This window comes from Armigeres subalbatus, chromosome 1 (genome assembly GCF_024139115.2).
Source record: "Armigeres subalbatus isolate Guangzhou_Male chromosome 1, GZ_Asu_2, whole genome shotgun sequence".
Lineage (NCBI taxonomy): Eukaryota > Metazoa > Arthropoda > Insecta > Diptera > Culicidae > Armigeres > Armigeres subalbatus.
This window is the reverse complement of record NC_085139.1, coordinates 305233230-305255330: the sequence shown is the minus strand read 5'-3', so window position 1 is coordinate 305255330 and position 22101 is coordinate 305233230. Positions and strand designations below refer to the sequence as shown.

The following is a 22101-nucleotide window of genomic DNA, read 5'->3' as shown; positions in this document are numbered from 1 at the left end:
GTGCTATTTCGACCTCTCTTTTGTGTCTTTCTTATTTTTTTAAAAGCGCGAGAAAGGCACCACTAACGCTAGGTGGATTGATCTGGGTTTTTATTATAATCAGTGATTAATTATTAACAAATACCTGTGGTGAGCAATCCTAATTACCTACTTAGTCTAATAATTGCTTCGGAAAGTAAATTCATGTTAAATCTAATAATCATATGATCATCTAACTTCGATGAGGCTAATCTTAATCTATGGTCTTCTAGTAATAGTTTAATGCCTGAGAAGCATCTCTCAACCGAATCATGTGTACAAGGAACAGTAGGGTGGCTCAAAAAACACTTTTTCAAATTTTTTGATGAGCCGCCCTCTTATTCGGTTCTATTTGATGCCCTGAAGCTCTGGACAAAATTTCAGCCAAATCGGTCAACGTTTGGGCGGTGCTAAACTCGTTTGAAGTTTATATGCAAAAATGTATGCAGAAACATCCAAAAACAGTGATTTGCAGTTGGACGACACAATTTACGATCAAGAACCATGATAGGGTTTCTTACCCCATTCCCGGCCTAACATGCATACGACTGCATTATTTAATTGATATTTATGACAGGAAGCAACTTTTCCTAAATTTCGTGGGCCGTGCAATACTGCAATGGAGTTCACTTCTGCCTAAAAATAGCTTTTCTTGGTAAAGATCGTTTAAAAAAGCTTTAATTTGATTTAAGTTAACGAGGTCCAGCACTCATTTCAGTCATAGCGATTTTGTTTCCGGCCCACTTCCAAACCAGTTCCCGGCCTAAGCAAAATTTAGCTCAATCTCTCAACATCTTACTCTCATTCTCTCTCGGGACGGTAGAAAATGCGACGTAAACAAAAATATGCACGTTCAACGCCGACATGATGCCAGATGGTATTATTTATAATAATTTTTATATGGTTGAAAAGATATATTCACTCATCCAAATTACTTCCAAACGCTTAAAAACTATATTTTTTTCACTTTTTGAAATCGAGAGAATTATAAATAACATGATAGCGTCAACGTATTAGATAGTTTTCCTATGAACGTTGAAGGATTTTTTTCATACTAAAAAGACTCCTGGCCTTTTGGCAGCACGGTGCGGCTAGAAGTTCTTAGGCCGAGGTGATTAACAGCTTCAAGCAATGATTGTATCGAGAACAGTGACGATTTTCAGGTAGGTGTTTATATGAAAATACCGTTTTGTAAAAGTGGAAAGATTCACTTCGGCTCAGTGGTATAGCAACGGAGAGCGAATGTTCGGAATCTACATTTTTATTTTCTATAATTGGACCAATTAGGAGTGAAATGAATGGTTGAAAAATATTGAGTATTATGCGAAATAAATAGGAGACTTTTTTAAAATTATCAACCATAAACTTACGGCTTCCAAATAGTATAAATAATTAGTTTTCTGTGCAGTGAGCCGGGAATCGGGTCCATAGGCCCAAGTAGTGATTTACCCTACTCATTCAGTTCTTGTTGAATTAGATACAGAATGTTATGCTGAAAACCGCGAGAAGATTAGAGTTTATTAGGCAAAGATATAAGGATTTTACTGGAGTGTTGTAGGGGTGAATTTATTTCTTTTCAAAGGTAAAAGAAACGAAATTTGCTCAAACCCCACTTCAGAGAAATGCCAATAACTTAGCCGGGCAAACTCTAATCTTCTCGCGGTTTTCTGCATAACATTCTGTATTAAATTCTTCAAGATCTGAATGAGTATCATAGTTCTTCATCGTAAGTTGTGCCAACCAACTGCAATTTACTGTTTTTGGATGTTTCTGCATACATTTTTGCATATAAACTTCAAACGAGTTTAGCACTTCCCAAACGTTGACCGATTTGGCTGAAAGTTTGTCCAGAGCATCAGGGCATCAAATAGAACCGAATAAGAGTTTTTCCCATACTAATTTGAGCCACCCTAAGGAACAGCTAATGCTACCATTGCCAGCAGATATGGATCAGGGTCGTCATATCGCCTCAATTCCCACAGTTTTAATACATCCGTTTTCGAGTCCATGCGTTGCTTGGAGTTAGCGAGACTCAAAAGCTTGATTTTAAGATCGACGTTTGGCGAATTTGTAGATGCCATGTGATTAATGCATTCGCTTTCCAGATTTTTCTCAAAATCTTCAGCAGTTCAGCACTTCAGAGCAGCTTTGGCAGCTTTACAGGTAAAAATTTGGTGCACTCGCTGCTCTAAATTATGTTTCAGTTCAGCCACCAAGGGGTTTCCTTTACTCTCAATAATCTGCAATTTGTGCAGGCAGATTTTGATAAGGCTCTGCTTCTGTAACTCTTTCGTTAGAATGTTTGCTGGTTCGAATGCTTCAAGAAACTGCAGTTAAGATCCATTCTTTCTCGGTAATGTTGATCTTCTCATTGCTACTTCTGATAGTTCTATAGAATGTTTCATGCTCACTACATTCTGGAACATATTGTATTTGGAGCTCCAACGTGTAGCTTCATTGATTTTCGGTAGAGGAACATTCGCTATCATGAACAACGAACGAAATTGAGCAGTTTTCATAAGTTTCAGCTTCGAGCGAATTGGAGATATTTTCGCTAATATATCTTGTTTGATCGCACCGTTAACTGCAAGCTGAATAGTGTGAGCACCACAGCGTACAAAGCCGATACATTCCGAATTGGTGCTTGAGAAGATGACTGTCAACTGCATTTCATCATTAACGTTGTTATCGTCGCAATCTTCATCAATATCTGCTTCTGAATTTTCAAAGTCGTCCTCATCTGGTACATCATCAAATATCATATTTACCTCTTCATCGAAAACGTTCAGTGCAAGTGCTTGCTCAGCACCAAATCGTTTGACGCATCCGATCATATTTAAACCGGTATCTACTGTAACAACGTAGATATTAAGCACACTGATTTGGTATTGCTCCAAAACTTGAAGGATTCGGGCTTTCAAATTAGCGGTAGTCTGCCTTTCATTTATTTCAAGCATTGACAGCGTTCGAACTTGCACAATACCATTATGTAAGTTAACACCGATTTTTTTTTCTCATGGCGTGATGCACTGTCACATTTGAGGCATATCATCCGATGTTTGATTCTTTCAAAGATTATGTTTCTTATTTCAGAGGCTACCTTCACTACTTCAGTAGATACCGACTCCGAGTTTATTGTTATTCCGAGTGCTTTAGCCAAGGGACCAATCGTCTTATTGCAAGCTTCTGAATTGAAGAAACAGAATGATATCGATTGCTTGGCCGGCATTTCAACGATACCAACGATACTGAGGACTAGATCATGCATTTTCAACGTAAAGAGAAGGTAAATGATCCAAATAATTGATTTGGTATTTTAAGCAAAATGATGTTTTCAATCGAAGCAAGGATGGATTGATTAAATAAGGAGTTTGCATTCTCCACCTCCATGTTTTCTGCATCAAAGTAACGCAATGCAAAGGAACTTTTGAAGTTCAAACTGCGGAAAATACATCACGAAATTTCAAGAATTTCTCACCGAGGTTCGGCTAGTAAAAAAATTGAAAATATTCTCTGTCCAGTCCAGACCTAGTTCAAATATAGTCCAAGTCCGGTACTAGTTCAATCTCAGTCAAGTCCAGTTCCAGTCCGAGTACAGTCCCAGTCTAGTCCATGTCTTAAGTCCCAGTTCCATTCAAGTCCCAGTCCAATCCAGTCTCAACCGCAGCCCACGTCCAGCCCCAGTTCATTCCCATTTCAGTCCCAGTCCAGTACCAATTCAGTTTTAGTCCAGCCCCAGTCCAGTTCCAGTCCAGCCTCAGTCGATTCCCAGTCCAGTCCAGTTCAGTTTTATTCCAGTTCCAGCCCAGTTTCAATCCAGTCCTAGTTCAGTCCCAGTGCAGCCCAGTCCCAGTCCAGTTCCAACAGCAGTCCAGCCCCATTCCAGTCCCAGTTAAGTTCCAGTCCTAGTCCAGTCTGAGTGGAACCAGCCCCAGTCCAGTGCCAGTCCCAGTCCAGTTCCAGGGCATCAACCCAGATGCAGTTCAGTCCACTTCCACTCCGGTCCTTGTACATACCCAGTCCAGTCCCAGTTCAGTTCCAGACCAGTCCCAATCCAGTTGCAGGTCAGTCCAAATCTAGTTCCAGTCCTCTCCCAGTTCAGTCCCAGTGCATTCCCAGTTCAGTCCCAATTCAGTTCCAGTCCAGTTACAGTTAAGTTCCAGTTCAGTAACAGTCAAGTTCCAGTCCAGTCCCAGTTCAATTCCATTCCATTCTCAGTCCGGGTCCAGTCTAGTCCCATTTTATTTCCAGTCCAGTTGCAGTTAAGTCCTAGTCTCGTTCCAGTCCTGTCCCAGTTCAGTACAAGCCCAGTCCTAGTCCAGCTGCCCTTCAGTCCAAGTCCAGTCCCAGTTCAGTCTCAGTTCAGTAACAGCCCCAATCTCGTCCCAGTCAAGTTCCAGTCCAGTCCCAGTTTAGTTTAGTCCCAGTCCAGTCCAGATCAAATCCCAGTCCAGTAACTCGAATAGTTTCTATCCAAAATTAGGAAAAAAAAATTTCCAAAATTTGAAGACTTTCCTTCCAAAATTCAGAGAGTTTCTCTACAAAATTCGGAGAATTTTTTAAGTTTTAAGAATTTGTTTTCGTAATTCGGCGAATAGAAACTCGAAAAATTTATCTCCGAAATTTGAAGAGCTTCTTACAGAAATTCGGAGAATTCTTCTCCAAAGTTCAGAGAATTTTTTAACAAAATTCGATTCAATTCCTTTCGAAATTTGGATTATGGCTGGACTATCGAATTTTCCCTATCAAATCCATATAAATTAACCAAAACAAACCCACTGACAACATAATGTATTTACATGGGTGTTGATGCTTTTTAAACCGGATATTTCCGAACTAGTAAGTTCCGGGAGATATTGTTTTTTTTTCTTCAAAATTCGAATAATTTCTTTTCAAAATTCAGATTTTCTCTTCTCAATTTCGAGAATTGTTTTCCGGAATTTGGAGATTATTTTTATCGAAGTTCGGAGAATTCCTTTACGAATTTCGGAGAACTTCTCTTCAAGATTAAAAGAACTTCTCTCCGAATTTCGGAAAAATTATCTCCGAAATTTGAAGAGTTTCTTACAGAAATTCGGAGAATTCTTCTCCAAAGTTCAGAGAATTTCTTAACAAAATTCGATTCAATTCCTTTCGAAATTCGGATTATTTATTTTCAATTTCGGACAATTTCTTTTCGAAATTCGGATAATTTTGTTCCGTAATTTCAAACTTTTCGAATTTTGGAGAATTTCTTTTTAAATTCGGAGATTTTTTCTTCCAAAATTCGGAGAACATCTTTCCAAATTCGAAGAATTTTTTCACGCTATTCGGTGAAGTTTTCTACGATATGTAGGACATGTCTTTTTAAAATTCGGATAATTTCTTTTCAAAATTCGGAGAATTCCTTTTCCAAATTCGAAGTACAGCATACTCCTGCTATTCCGACAAATTTATGGCCGGACTATCGAATTTTCCCTTGTTTATGCGACTGTCAAATCCATATAAATTAATCAAAACAAACCAACTGACCGCATAATGTATTTAAAGGGGTGTTGAAACTTTTTAACCCAGAAATTTCCGAAAGCGAGTTCCAGACTAACGAGTCGTCCGATTAGCGAGAGCCGGATGAGCGGGGAGATATTGTATTTTGTTTCGAAATTCGAAAAATTTCTTTTCAAAATTCGGATTTTTTTTAAGTTTCGAGAATTGTGTTTCGAAATTCGTAGAATTTAGATTTGAAATTCGAAAAATTTATTTTCGGAGTTCGGAGATTTTTTTGTCGAAAAATCGGAGAAACTCTTTACGAAATGTAGTTTCTTTTCGAAATTTGAAAAAAATCTGAAATTCGGAGAACTCTAAAAAAAACTTCTCTCCGAATTTAGGAAAATTTATCTCCGAAATTTTAAGAATTACCGAAATTCGAAAAATTTTGTTCCCTAATTTCGAACTTCGGAGAATTTCTTTTCGAATTTCGAAGAATTTCTTTTTAAATTCCGAGAATTTTTCTCCCGAGATTCGAAGAACTTCTTTCCAAAATTCGAAGAATTTCTTTACGATATTCGGTGAAGCTTTCTACAATATGTAAGATATTTCTTTTTGATAATCGGAGAATTTCTCTTCCAAATTCGGAGAATTCCTATTCAAAATTCGAAGAGTTTCTTTTCAAAATTATAAGAAAAATTCATAACGTCATAAGACGAGAATTTCTCTCCGAAATTCGGAGAACTTCTCTCCGAAATTCAGATAATTTCTCTCCGGAATTCGGAGAATTTCTCTCCGAAATTCGGAGAATTTCTTTCCGAAATTCGGAGAATTTCTTTCCGAAATTCGGAGAATTTCTTTCCGAAATTCGGAGAATTTCTTTCCGAAATTCGGAGAATTTCTTTCCGAAATTCGGAGAATTTCTTTCCGAAATTCGGAGAATTTCTTTCCGAAATTCGGAGAATTTCTCTCCGAAATTCGGAGAATTTCTCTCCGAAATTCGGAGAATTTCTCTCCGAAATTCGAAAAGTTTCTCTCCGAAATTCGAAGAATTTCTCTCCGGAATTTGAAGAATTTCCCTCCTAAATTCGGATAATTTCCCTCCAAAATTCGGAGAATTTCTCTTGAAATTCGAAGAATTTCTTTCCGAAATTCGGAGAATTTCTTTCCGAAATTCAGAGAATTTCTTTCCGAAATTCGGAGAATTTCTTTCCGAAATTCAGAGAATTTCTTTCCGAAATTCGGAGAATTTCTCTCTGAAATTCGGAGAATTTCTCTTCGAAATTCAGAGTATTTCTCTCCGAAATTCGAAGAATTTCTCTCCGAAATTCGAAAAGTTTCTCTCCGAAATTCGAAGAATTTCTCTCCGGAATTTGAAGAATTTCTCTCCGAAATTCGAAGAATTTCTTTCCGAAATTCGAAAAGTTTCTCTCCGAAATTCGAAGAATTTTTCTCCGAATTTCCCTCCTAAATTCGGATAATTTCCCTCCAAAATTCGGAGAATTTCTCTTCGAAATTCGGAGAATTTCTGTCCGAAATTCGGAGAATTTCTTTCCGAAATTCGGAGAATTTCTCTCCGAGATTCAGAGATTTTCTCTCCGAAATTAGGAGAATTTCTCTCCGAAATTTGGAGAATTTCTCTCCGAAATTTGGAGAATTTCTTTCCGGCATTTGGAGAATTTCTTTCCGGCATTTGAAGAATTTCTCTTTGAAATTCAGAAAATTTCTTTCCGAAATTCGGAGAATTTCTCTCCGAGATTCAGAGATTTTCTCTCCGAAATTTGGAGAATTTCTCTCCGAAATTTGGAGAATATCTTTCCAGCATTTGAAGAATTTCTTTCCGGCATTTGAAGAATTTCTCTTCGAAATTCGGAGAATTTCTCTCCGAAATTTTGAGAATTTCTCTTCGAAATTCGGAGAACTTCTCTCTGAAATTTGGAGAATTTCTCTTCGGAATTCGGAGAATTTCTCTCCGAATTTCGGAGAATTTCTATCCGAAATTTGGAGAATTTCTCTCCGAAATTTCGAAAAGTTTCTCTCCGAAATTCGAAAAGTTTCTCTCCGAAATTAGAAAAGTTTCTCTCCGAAATTCGAAGAATTTCCCTCCGAATTTCGGAGAATTTCCCTCCAATATTCGGAGAATTTCTCTTCGAAATTTGGAGAATTTCGCTCCGAATTTCTCTCCGAACTTCCCTACGAAAAGAAAATTCAAGCTTCATTTGTAGTTCTCCAAATTTAATTTGAAATTTTCTGATTTTTGTTCTACGTCTGATTTTTGTTCGCAATTCCCCGAATTTCTATTAAACTCCCCGTTTTTTTTTTCAATTTTCTATCGTTGTTCAGTCCATGATCCATACATTATGTATGTTTGTAGATCCCTTTTAGATCGAGATTTTAATTTAAAAACAATACCAAAACAGCCACACCCACCCAAACTAATTACTTATTAGGAATGTTTTATTCAAAATGGTCAATGGTAAAAAAAACTGTACAAATATTTCAAACTTAACCATGCTAAGTCGAATTCGAGTTCAGAATACATAATAGCAGAGATGTTCAATGTAAGTTAGGTATTTTGCTTTTAGTTTGTTTTTTCAATTTTATTTCTGCTTATTGATTTATCGCAAATAATAAAAAAATATTCCAACTTCTACTTCCGCAGCAAAGTTAGACACTCGTAAATCGCGATAAATTGCTGTAACTGTTTTAAAACCAGAATAATCTGTAGTACAACTAAACGATTTTGTGTTCTACAACTGCGGTAGACCGCGGCTTGAAAAGCATAAATAAAAGCAGTCCAATAACTGTGCTTCCGTTGCCCCTCGGTACCAACGAGGATCACGGTTCTTGTAATAAAATAATGACTCATAATAACAGAGCGCGGATCTCTATCAGCCAGCCTCACCAACCAACGGCCGGCAACGAACGATCGATTTATTGGCAGCTCTGGGGCCGTACCATCGACGTCGATCGTCTTCTACGCAACAACAACATCTGCTATACCTCAGCATTTCCGAAGATCGGAATCAGCGCTGATGGGGTCTGCTCGGTGCGTGCGTATTCGTACCCAACCGTTCGATTCGCTACTGGGCGTTGGCAATTGGGATGCTATTTCACGCTTGAACTGGCAGGTTGGATCCACCCCTACCCCTCTGTTGGTACAAGCGGGTGAAAGATTTGCTGCTTGGAATGTCTAACCTCGAAATGCGCTTGTAAAAGTGGGTACCTAAGCAGACTCCAGGAGGTGGCGTGCGGTGATCGCCTCCCATCTGCTGTTGTCGGTGATTGTGGCCTGGCTACTGCCGGTAGGTATGTGCAATACTTGCTGCGCTGCTGCACGGCGATGGAGTGTCTCGCCTCGAGCTGGGAGATTTTCCATTATCCGGTCCAATGATCTTCCCGAGGCTGTGAAATTTCTGCTCGGTTGCGAGATAAACGCAATGCTGGAACAGATCTCCGTCGTCCGCAGCGTCCGAAGATTTCAATTACCGATTCTTCAATCACCACGACCATCCCCGTGTGTATCTTGAATCAGTTTAGCGTAATCAGGTCAAACGCAGTTTGAACGTGATCTGATCGAATCAGATAATTTGGAAGGGTTATGTGAGACGAGAAGCGAAGAGATTTGAAATGGAAGGCGACGAACCCCGATGCGATCAGAGCAACCTCTGCTACTGATGTTGGGCTATGGCACATCAACCCGATAAAAAATCAACGACTAATCAGTTTTCACAGCATATTAATCGAAGTCGTAATTATGTCACCGAATTGTAGACATACAAACGAACATTTTTTCCTCAGTAGAGCAAAAACCTTTCTGTTTAAAACTCAGAAGCAATGCGAAGCTGCTGAAACATATCACAAAACAAACAATCCACCCGCAGACCGCTCCGCCACTCCCCCTTCGAATTTTGCGCACTGTCAGCATGATCGTCTTTCGTCACTCGTTCGCGCAGCATGATCCGACAAAAACCAAATCCAAATTCCTTTATCTGGTTCACTCGGACTCGGACTGCGCGAAGCGACCACGGTGAAAAGCCGCCGAATGCGTATCTGATGAACCCTGCTCGATCACCTGGTCCGCCCCATCTCGCTCGCCTGTCGATGATCGACGACGACGACGACTGCGATCCGCAATATGATCTACGGTTTGATGAAGCGCACGCAGACAGAAGCCCTCCGCGCTGACCGCGGCGAATCACAATACCCATATCAATTTCTCCGTTCAATGTTGATTAACGGTTCTCGTTCCCTCGCCGGTCCTCTCACTCGCTCTCTGTCGCTCGCCCGCGTTCATCCTATCCATCGAACCGGAGAGAAATCTGAACGACGGCGGAGGGAACTTCACCGTTGTTTTAGGCGCGCCACCACTTTGAATGGTTCCACCCCTGTCTATTGCCAAAAAAAAAATAGACGGCCGGTGAGTTGAATTTCGGTTGAATGATGATGGATTCGAAGTGGGTATATGCACCGAAATACCTATTTGGATTTGTGTGTTGATGGGATGGTTTCCTGCCTGATTCGCTGATGATCTTTAAACTTTTGTTCTAGTTTGGGCCCGGATCGTGTTTGGCGTTTTTTTCTCCACGAAAATTGATTTGGTTCGGTTAGTGAACGACGGCAGGTAAAGGGAATATGAGAAAGCAGTTTTTTTCGATGGTTCCACCTGGTTGATGTGGTTTTTCATTCGAATCGCATTATGAGCTATTCAAGACACAACAAAAGGTGGAATTCGGTTCTAGGAACTTGAGAATGAATTGTGGTTATGAATGAGATATTTAATAATATAGATATGCCATGAATAGTTGTGCTAGTGCTCTCTGTACATCATCATGTTGTTAACGAATTCGGTGAAATCATTCTTTTATAATATTATGCCGACTGATCATGTTAGAATGTTTTTTATATGACTCAAAACAATGCAAACCATGAACTAACAAATCAGATCATCTTTTATTTATTCTTTTTTGACATTATTTGAGAGATTTTCAGCCAGTCATTTATTTTTTTTATTAAAGCGATTTTTTTTTTTAATTCTATGCGCAATACTTGTTTGAAATTCTCCGAGTTTCGTTTGATATCCTTCGAATCTCGTCAAAATTATCATAATTTCGTATGAACTCTCCGATTTCCATGTGAAATTCTCAAAATTAGGGGAAAATGCACAATAGTGGACCCCCTAGTAGCGAAATTTTGCTCTTTTTGTCTTAAGGAGTAGAAATTTTCAACATATTAATTCTGCTTGACATCTAATACCAAGTTCTGCATCTCCTCTTCACGATACGTACATAAAACACTCAAATACACGACGTTATTCGTTGAAATTATCATTTTAAAGTCTGACTGAATTCGCCCTATTATAGACTTCCTGGGGGTCCATAATAGGAATTTGCTTCCCTATAGTCGAAACTTCATTTGATTTTTATGTTCCGTTCTTATAATGGACACACTCGTGTTTATTTTTTGAAGAATTGTAAAAAAATCATGTAATTTTACTTTCCATAGCATTTCCAATGCATGTAATCAAATCATAGGACTGTAAGGCAGATTCTCCCGATGGAATTTCATTGCAAAATGGAGGCTGGAGGGTCCACTATTGGATGGGAGTCCACTATTGGGCACTTAATCCTATATTCGAGATTTTCCATTTTTTTTAAATTCTTAAAATTTAATTCATTTTTATTTTAAATTTTATTCGGATTGCTTCGAATTTCATATGAAATTTTCGGAATCTCATTATTTATTATTTATTTATTCAGACTAAGGCCGAAGTGGCCTGTGCGGTATATAAGAGTCTTCTCCATTCGGCTCGGTCCATGGCTACACGTCGCCAACCACGCAGTCTACGGAGGGTCCGCAAGTCATCTACCACCTGATCGATCCACCTTGCCCGCTGCGCACCTCGCCTTCTTGTGCCCGTCGGATCGTTGTCGAGAACCATTTTCACCGGGTTACTGTCCGACATTCTGGCTACGTGCCCGGCCCATCGCAGTCGTCCGATTTTCGCGGTGTGAACGATGGATGGTTCTCCCAACAGCTGATGCAACTCGTGGTTCATTCGCCTCCTCCACGTAACGTCCGCCATCTGCACCCCACCATACATGGTACGCAGCACTTTCCTTTCGAAAACTCCAAGTGCGCGTTGGTCCTCCACGAGCATCGTCCAGGTCTCGTGTCCGTAGAGGACTACCGGTCTAATGAGCGTTTTGTAGATTGTCAGTTTGGTACGGCGGCGAACTCTATTCGATCGGAGCGTCTTGCGGAGTCCAAAGTATGAACGATTTCTAGCCACTATGCGTCTCTGCTGGTATCATTTTCGGCAGTCACCAGTGAGCCCAAGTACATACATTCTTCTACCACCTCGATTTCGTCACCACCGATGCAAACTCGCGGTGGGTGGCTCACATTGTCTTCTCTTGAACCTCTTCCTATCATGTACTTCGTCTTCGACGTGTTGATGACTAGTCCGATCCGCTTGGCTTCCCTCTTCAGTCTGGTGTAGGCTTCCTCCATCTTCTCAAAGTTACGTGCCATAATATCTATGTCGTCGGCGAAGCCAAATAGCTGGACGGACTTATTGAAAATTGTACCACTCGTGTTAATCCCTGCTCTTCGTATTACCCCTTCCAAAGCGATGTTAAATAGCAGACACGAAAGACCATCACCTTGCCGTAACTACGCACATCACCCGATCCATCGTCGGTTTGATCAACCGTGTTAGTTTATCCGGATATCCGTGTTCGTGCATTATTTGCCATAGCTGGTCCCGATCGATTGTATCATATGCGGCTTTGAAGTCGATGAATAGACGATGTGTGGGCACGTTGTATTCGCGGCATTTTTGCAGTACTTAGCGAATGGCGAACACCTGGTCCGTGGCGGACCATTCGCCCAGGAATTCCGCCTGGTACTGCCCCACGAACTCCCTTGCAATTGGTGCTAGTCGACGGCATAAAATTTGGGAGAGTACCTTGTAGGCGGCGTTCAGCAATGTGATTGCGCGGTAGTTGCTACAATCCAGCTTATTACCCTTTTTGTAGATGGGACACACGACACCTTCCACCCACTCCTGCGGTAAAACTTCCTCCTCCCAAATCTTGGTAGTGACCCAGTGCAGCGCTCTAGCCAGTGCCACCGTGTTTAAATAGCTTTCCTGGTAATTGGTCAACCCCAGGGGCTTTGTCGTTTTCCAGCCGGCCAATCTCCTGGATTTCCTGGAGATCCGGAGCCGGTAGAATTATGTCCTGCGCGCGTTCCCTCAGGTCCATCACCATACCGCCATCTTCGTCTGCCACATCGCCATTCAGGTGCTCTTCGTAGTGCTGCCGCCACCTTTGGATCACCTCACGCTCGTTTGTAAGAAGGTTCCCGTTTATGTCCCCACACACATCGGGCTGTGGCACGTGGCCCTTACGTGAACGGTTTAACTTCTCATAGAACTTTCGTGCGTTATGAGCGCGGTACAGTTCCTCCGTCTCTTCACGGTCTCGATCTTCCTGCTGGCGCTTTTTCCTCCGGAAATCGAGTTTTGTCTGTTCCGCGCCCGTTTGTATCGTGCCTCGTTCGCCCTCGTGCCGGGTTGCAGCAATCTCGCCCATACTGCATTCTTCTCCTCAACTAACTGCTCACATTTGCCGTCATACCAGTCGTTCCTCTGATCCGGAGGAACCGTGACTAGTGCAGCGGTTGCGGTGCTTCAAATAATGGACCTGTCCAGCTATCTTCAAGAGACGCTGCGCCTAGCTGCTCTTCCGTTGGGAGTGCCACTTCCACCTGCTGCGCGTATTCTTGGGCTAGTCTACCGTCTTGTAGCTGCCCAATGTTTAGCCGCGACGGACGACTCCGACGCGTGTTGATCACCGTCGAGAGTTTTGAGCGCAGACATACTGCAACGAGGTAGTGGTCGGATTCAATATTCGCACTGCGTTCGTGATGTCGGAGAAGAATTTACCGTCGATTAGAAAGTGGTCGATTTGGTTTTCCGTTACTTGATTAGGTGATTTCCATGTGGCCTTGTGGATATTCTTGTGGGGGAAGAAAGTGCTTCGGGCTACCATTCCGCGGGAGGCTGCAAAGTTTATGTTTATCTCCCTTCGTGTGGGAAGTGCACGTTGATGATGCTATAGTTGATGAAACGGCCTTTTATCCTCAGCTTGCACATCCTTGCGTTGATTGGCTGCCACCCAATCACGCGTTGGCGCATCTTTCCCAGCACTATGAAGCCGGTTCCCAGCTCGTTGGTGGTGCCACAGCTTTGATAGAAGGTAGCCGCTCGATGCCCGCTTTTCCACACTTTCTGTCCTGTCCAGCAGATTTCCTGCAGCGCTACGACATCGAAGTTGCGGGGATGTAATTCATCGTAGATCATCCTGTCGCAACCTGCGAAACCTAGCGACTTGCAGTTCCATGTTCCAAGCTTCCAATCGTGATCCTTTATTCGTCGCCTAGGTCTTTGCCGATTGTATCGAGTCGTATTATCTTCTATGTCGTTCGTAATAGTTGTTTTTAAAGGCGGCTTATTGGGCCTGCGCAAACCTCCTGTCTCGTCGGAGGGCCGTCGTGTCAGGGCTGTTTAGCGTCCCACCTAACACCAGGACTTGGGCTTGTGCGATTTGAGCGGCACACGGTCGCTTTGGCGGAGCCTACTTGCGAATTTCTAGACAGAAGTGAGAAATGAAAAGTAAGAAATGACAAATTAGAATTGGGAATTGAGAGGTGCTATGTGAGAATTGATGAATTGAGAATTGAACACTAAGCTGCGAGGCGTCTCTGTCCCAGTGCGGGGATGTAATTCCAATAAGAAGAAGAAGATGTGAGAATTGAGTAGTGTATGGTGAGAAGGGAGAATTAGCGATTAATCGATCCAAGTAAATACGAGTAAGTACTCGATACTTTCCATTCAGTACCGAGTATTTTTGGAATCGATACACGCTTAAAGTCAAGTACACATCGCATGAATAGCTTTCACACATCACGGCGACGCCTTGGCCAACTCTCACTATGAGTGAAAATTTTGTGTGAAACATAAGCAGTCGCTGTGTACTGTCTCACATGTGCATGATATGTGTAAGTGAGTTTGCCTCGAACTGTCAAAGTCCCTTCGGGTCGCTATGATGGCGAACGTGTGCAGAATGTGCTGCAAGAAATCGTTTTCGGAGGTTTTTCCTTTTGCTGTGATGGCGAAAAAAAAGTGCGAATACAATCATCGCACTTTGTTTTGTTGATCGAAACGATTGGAGAAGCCTCCGAATAAGTATGGAAAAGTTGGCTTACTTTAACATTAACAATTGAGGTTAGGTTCGATTTCCGACTGCTCTCTCGCTGTGTAAAATGAACTCACCGAAAATCATCAGCCATCGGTTACACAAAAATGAGTAACACTCATAATATGAGTTGTTCCAGGAGAGGCCCGTTTTGTGTGAACTGAACACAAAAATATGTAAGTCATTTTAAGCGTGTACTCGGGAATACACTCTAAGTGGGAGTGCGCCTCTCATCATCGGCAGACTCTCTCCTCTCACCAAACAACCATCAATGAGCTGGAAGAAACATAAAACAACCCACAGTCAAACTCAACTTTGGAGGACGGGACTCGAAACTACAAACAATTCGCACTGTGACGTTAAACACAATCCATTAACTAATTGGCTAGAGAGACACATAGAAACATTTTATTGAGGCAAACACATAGCACATTTATTAACTTAATACTAACAGGGGCACATATTGGTTTGGGAATTGTGGTTTGTTCGTTTTAGTGTTTGTGTTCGTTCATAATTTTTGGCTCCTAACTTGTGTGCGGTTTCTCTTCCCTAGCTCTCTCTATATTCTGACTGTGTGATCTGTGCTGTATGTCTTAATGTGACGTCACTTTTCCATGCAGCGTAGCTGTTGACTAGTCTGCGCTCCTACTACTTGACGGTATTTTTGGTGGTGGCGAAAACGGCTCACGCACGCATGTTTTCACGGGTCCGTGATGGCGGACACAATCGGTCGTCGGTGGATTGCGACTCCGACTTTCGCGAAAGATTGTTTCGTCTTCTATTAGCACATAAGATGGCTCTTCAGTCTAAGACTGGCACAAAAAAACGTTTCCTTCGCGGGCCCTCCTCGGACGCCGCACTCCAAACAAAAAAGGTTTGTTGACTCACCGGTTTGTTGTGGGTTTACTGACCCAGTCGATGACCTGTCGGTGGGGTCGACGCTCCCGGCTTGTTGACGCCGGCGATGACACTTCTTAATGAAGCTGACGAGACGTGATCGCGATGGCGGTTGCTAGCCGGCGGTCTGACGGACCGGCTGATGGATCTCGTCCACGTGGAGGTCCCCTGGCCTTCCCTCGGACCGATATGGCGACGGATCGGTCCGCTTCTGGCAGGTGACGATCACCAGGAATGTTTCGTCCGTCGGGGAGGAATTGTCGCGTTGGGGCACGATGAAATTGCTGCGGGTGGGAAATAGAAGCCAATCTGGCTAGACAAGCAACATAAGCACAGGCACTACACAGCACATTAAGAGCACATTAATTTACCTTGCTATCAGAAATTCTTCTGCTAATACCGCACACAATTTACAACGCACACTTTAGCTTACTATTATCTATAAACGAACAAATTATTTGATCAATCAATCACACCTAACGTCACTTCGAAAATACATACTTAAGATCAACGAAACATTAACGAACCAACGCGGACACTTCCAACTTATCGATTAGTCACGGACGAAATGACCGAGTCTGTGAATCCTCAGATTAAGGAAGGTGGGCTCGGACACAACCGGAAATACGTCATTTCCCGACTCCCTTCGTGTATGATCGTGACCTTATTGGTACGATGGATAATCCGACACGAAAGTTGTGCTGCTTTCCCTCTCCCACCTTATCCGAAAAACAAATGGCCTCGACCTTGGAGAGGATGGCTAATTGGTTAGTGCCCGTTTGCCTACGTCGAGGGACAATTATGTATATTTTATTGGCGATTGAAAGATGCAAATTCTTACAATCTACCTTATACACCAAAGCTATTTACAAATTTATTCACAATTTTCCTGACTGCTACAAATTTCTTTCGATTTTTTCGTAGTTCTTTCGATATTCTTCCAAATATTATTAAAAAAAATGTCAAAAATTCATTCGAAATCAACGAAATTTTATTTAAATATCTCCGAATTTCATTCGATTTTCTTCATTCAAAGTCCACTTGGATTTATTTGACATTCTTCGAATTTCATTCGAAATTTTACGAATTTCATTCGCAATTTTACGAATTTCATTCCAAAATCCCCGAATTGCCTTTGAGTTCCTCCGAATTTTATTCAAAATCCACCGAATTTTATTCGACATGCTCCAAATTTCATTCGAAATTCTCCGAATCTCTTGAATATTTATCCGAATTTTATTTAAAATCCATCAAGTTTCTTTCCAATTATTTCCTTTTTTTCTGATAACCCTTATTCAATTCGATATTCGTCATTTCATTCGAAGTTTACCGGACATAATTTGTAAATTTCCAATTTTCATTTGATTTTTTTTAATCACATTCGCATTCTTCGAACTACCTTCATTTTTTGAAGTTCGAAGAATTTCATTCGAAACTCTCCCATTTTCATTTCATTTCATTTATTTAGTTAACATCTAAACAGATAACACTGAATCAACAATTTGACGCCACAATGCACGGTTCGAGGCCGCATCTCTCCATCCTCGGATACGCCCCACGCTCGCCAAGTCGTTCTGCACCTGGTCTGCCCATCTCGCTCGCTGCGCTCCACGCCGTCTCGTACCTGCCGGATCGGAAGCGAACACCATCTTTGCAGGGTTGCTGTCCGGCATTCTTGCAACATGTCCTGCCCATCGTACTCTTCCGGCTTTAGCTACCTTCTGGATACTGGGTTCGCCGTAGAGTTGAGCGAGCTCATGGTTCATTCTTTGCCGCCACACACCGTCTTCTTGCACACCGCCAAAGATGGTCCTAAGCACCCGTCTCTCGAATACTCTGAGTGCTTGCAAGTCCTCCTCGAGCATTGTCCATGTTTCATGTCCGTAGAGGACAACCGGTCTTATGAGCGTCTTGTACATGACACATTTGGTGCGGTGGCGAATCTTTTTCGACCGCAGTTTCTTCTGGAGCCCGTAATAGGCCCGACTTCCACAGATGATGCGCCTTCGTATTTCACGACTAACGTTGTTGTCAGCCGTTAGCAAGGATCCGAGGTAGACGAATTCCTCGACCACCTCGAAGGTATCCCCGTCTATCGTAACACTGCTTCCCAGGCGGGCCCTGTCGCGCTCGGTTCCGCCCACAAGCATGTACTTTGTCTTTGACGCATTCACCACCAGTCCAACTTTTGTTGCTTCACGTTTCAGGCGGGTGTACAGTTCTGCCACCTTTACAAATGTTCGGCCGACAATGTCCATGTCATCCGCGAAGCAAATAAATTGACTGGATCTGTTGAAAATCGTACCCCGGCTGTTACACCCGGCTCTCCGCATGACACCTTCTAGCGCAATGTTGAACAACAGGCACGAAAGTCCATCACCTTGTCTTAGTCCCCGGCGCGATTCTAACGAACTGGAGTGTTCGCCTGAAATCTTCACACAGTTTTGCACACCATCCACCGTTTTCTTGATCAGTCTGGTAAGCTTCCCATGGAAGCTGTTCTCGTCCATAATTTTCCGTACCTCTACGCGGTCTGCCGTATGCCGCCTTGAAATCAATGAACAAATGGTGCGTTGGGACCTGGTGTTCACGACATTTTTGAAGGATTTGCCGTACAGTAGAGATCTGGTCCGTTGTCGAGCGGCCGTCAACGAAGCCGGCTTGATAACTTCCCACAAACTCGTTCACTAATGGTGACAGATGACGGAAGATGATCTGGGATATCACTTTGTAGGCGGCATTAAGGATGGTGATCGCTCGAAAGTTCTCACACTCCAGTTTGTCGCCTTTTTTGTAGATGGGGCATATCACCCCTTCCTTCCACTCCTCCGGTAGCTGTTCGGTTTCCCAGATTCTGACTATCAGTTTGTGCAGGCAAGTGGCCAGCTTTTCCGGGCCCATCTTGATGAGCTCAGCTCCGATACCATCCTTACCAGCTGCTTTATTGGTCTTTAGCTGTTGAATGGCATCCTTAACTTCCCTCAAGGTGGGGGCTGGTTGGCTTCCATCGTCCGCTGAACTGACGTAGTCATCTCCTCCGCTGCCTTGACTTTCACTGCCTGTACTCTCAGCGCCATTCAGATGTTCCTCGTAGTGCTGCTTCCACCTTTCGATCACCACACGTTCGTCCGTCAAGATGCTCCCATCCTTATCCCGGCACATTTCGGCTCGCGGCACGAAGCCTTTGCGGGATGCGTTGAGCTTCTGATAGAACTTGCGTGTATCTTGAGAACGGCACAGCTGTTCCATCTCCTCGCACTCCGCTTCTTCCAGGCGGCGTTTCTTCTCCTGAAAAAGGCGGGTCTGCTGTCTCCGCTTCCGTCTATAACGTTCCACGTTCTGCCGGGTACCTTGCTGCAGCGCGACCGAAACTCTCCCATTTTTTTTTTAATATCTCCGAGTTTCATCCAAAATTCTACAAATTTGTTTCGAAGTTCTCCGATTTTAATTAGTAAATTTTTAAGTTTTGTTCGACGTTATCCACATTTTAGAACAAATAGTTTTTGGAATTTCATTCCGAATTCTCAGAATTTCTTTCGGATTTTTTGAAGTTCTATAAATTTATTTCGGTATTCTCCAAATTTCTGCATGTTTTGAATTTTATTCGAATTTCTCCGAACTGTTTTATATAATTTCCAAATTTCATCCGAGATTAACGAAGTTTTAATTTAATATCTCCGATATTCATTCGATTTTCTTCATTAAAAATCCACCGAGTTTTATTTGACATACTTCGAGTTTTATTCGGGTTGCTGCGAATTTTATTCAAAATTCTTCGAGATTCATTTGAAATCCATCTAATTTTATTCGTCATTCTCCAAATTTTATTCGACTGGCGCCATATCTACAAATGTGATTCCAAATTCGACGAATTTCATTTCAAATCCATACGAACATCATTCAAAATTCTACGAACTTCCTACGAAATTCGCCAAAATTATTTTGTAAATTTTTGAATTTCATTCGAAGTCATCCATATAAAAAAAAAAATCATTTAAAATTTCCAGAATTTCTTTCGATTTTTTTCGAAGTTCTTTGGATTGCTTTCAATTTTTTACGAATTTCATTCGACATTCTGCAAATTTCATTGAATTTTTTTCAAATTTCATTTAAAATTCATCAAAATTCATTTAGAATGTTCCAAGTTTTATTCCATATTTTCCGAATGGTATTGAAAATGTCCAAATTTCATTCGATTTTCTTCATTGGGAATCCTTTTGGTTTTATTAAACATGCTTCGAATTTCATTCCACATGCTTCGAAAATCCCCGAATTGCATTTGAGTTGCTCCATATATCATTCGAAAATCTCCAAATTTCATTCAAATTCTCCGAATTTTATTCGAAATTCTTTGACTTTCAGTTCTGCGAATTGAAAGTCTACAGATTTCTTGAATATCTTGAATATTTATTCGAATATCTCCAAATTTCATTTAAAATCCATTAATTTTCTTTCAAAATTCTCCGATTCTTTTTAAATTCTCCTATTTTAATTTGTAAATTTCCGAATTTTATTCGATGTTATCCAAATTGTATTTCAATTTCTCCGAATCTCATTCGTTAATTTTCCGAATTTCATTAGATTTTCTTTGAAATTCATTCGAATTTCTCAGAATGTAATTCAAAATCCGCCAAACTTTATTCGACTTCATCCAGATTGTATTTAAATATCTCTGAATTTCTTTCGGAATTCTCCAAATTTCTTTCAAAGTTATCCGAATTTAATTTGTAAATTGCTGTCAAGACTCCCATGCGGTTTCTGTTCAGACTCCCAGACGGATTCTGTTAAGAATCCCAGGCGGCTTCTGTTTAGAATCCAAGGCGACTTCTGTCAATAATCCCAAGTGGATTCCGTCAAGAATCTCAGGCGAATTCTGTTTCAAGAGGCCCGGAAGCCTTCTTTCAAGAGGCCCGGAAGCCTCCTTTCAAGAGGCCCGGAAGCCTCCTTTCAAGAGGCCCGGAAGCCTCCTTTCAAGAGGCCCGGAAGCCTCCTTTCAAGAGGCCCGGAAGCCTCCGTTCAAGAGGCCCGGAAGCCTCCTTTCAAGAGGCCCGGAAGCCTCCTTTCAAGAGGCCAGAAGCCTCCTTTCAAGAGGCCCAGGCCTCCTTTCAAGAGGCCAGGAAGCCTCCTTTCAAGAGGCCCGAACCCTCCTTTCAAGAGGCCCGGAAGCCTCCTTTCAAGAGGCCCGGAAGCCTCCTTTCAAGAGGCCGGAAGCCTCCTTTCAAGAGGCCCGGAAGCCTTCTTTCAAGAGGCCCGGAAGCCTCCTTTCAAGAGGCCCGGAAGCCTCCTTTCAAGAGGCCCGGAAGCCTCCTTTCAAGAGGCCCGGAAGCCTCCTTTCATGAGGCCCGGAAGCCTCCTTTCAAGAGGCCCGGAAGCCTTCTTCCGAATTTCATTCCAAATCCGCTGAATCTCATTCGATATTATCCAAATTGTATTCCAATATCACCAAATTTCATTCAAAATTTTTCTGAATTTCAATTGATTTTTTTTATTTCATTCTAATTTCTCAGAATTTTGTTCAAATTCCGCTGAATTTCATTCGATGCTGGATAACATTGAATTTAAATATCTCTAAATTTCATTCAAAATTCTTCAAGTTTCTTTCGAAGTTATCCGAATTTTTAAATTTTTTAATTCTGTTCGAAGCTATCCGAATTACAAAAATATTTTTTTCGAGTTTCATTCAAAATTCTCAGAATTTCTTTCGATTTTTTTGAGATTTTTAGGATTTCTTTATATATTATCCTTTATCGGCCTATTTGCTTCCAGTCACCCGCCTGATGAACGTTTCTTGTCCTTGTCGTGTGACTCGAACAGCCTTTCGGACCACCAGACGGTTTTGCTTAAGATCCTTGCTGATGTTCATCCGCACACTCGCACACGACCACCCGCAACCTCCGTTACTCCACTCACTACTGGGTTGAGATCTCATAAAATCCCTTCTCGTGAAAAGGTTTTATGAGATCTACTGCTCCTTCATTCCCACTAATCGCACATCCTTTCAGTTGCTGGCACAGCAATCTCTGTATTTGCAGCGTTACGTTGCCAATCAGGATATCGAACTGTGCTGGCTGGCCTTGGTGTCGAATAAATTAGCCTCATTTATTTCTTTTTAAAAATATTAATGTAAAAGTCTGATTATCGTTCATTTCAACAAAAATCATCATAAAGGGTGTAATAAAATAATTCTATGAAATCTTTTACCTCCCGTAGGGTAACTGTACCAGTTTTGGCCATGTTCCTAATTTGGCCAGTTTCTCACATAACTCCGAAAATAAAGCAATTTCCAAGGGTTTTATAAGCTGTAACAGGAGATATATCCCTTATGCTTCTTTGCTGTGGAAACTGATCGATAGTTTTTGAAAATGTTTTAGGGTTACTTCCCCTAAGGGTACGGTTACCTTAGGGAAAGTGCCATTTAGGCAGCATCATCTATTTATAACTCCACATTTTATAACATAGC

General features: G+C 41.8%; 1 protein-coding gene and 1 long non-coding RNA gene across 11 annotated transcripts in view; one reads left to right on the top strand and one right to left on the bottom strand.

Moving 5' to 3' along the window:
• Positions 1–22101, top strand: part of LOC134207867 (rhophilin-2) — a 334965-nt gene that overhangs the window by 187549 nt on the left and 125315 nt on the right. The window lies entirely within an intron of this gene.
• LOC134217290 (uncharacterized) lies at positions 15785–16420 on the bottom strand. The gene is made up of 3 exons (XR_009980982.1): positions 16143–16420; positions 16013–16080; positions 15785–15925 (listed from the first exon to the last, which is right to left on the bottom strand). It is a non-coding gene; the product is annotated as an uncharacterized LOC134217290 (long non-coding RNA).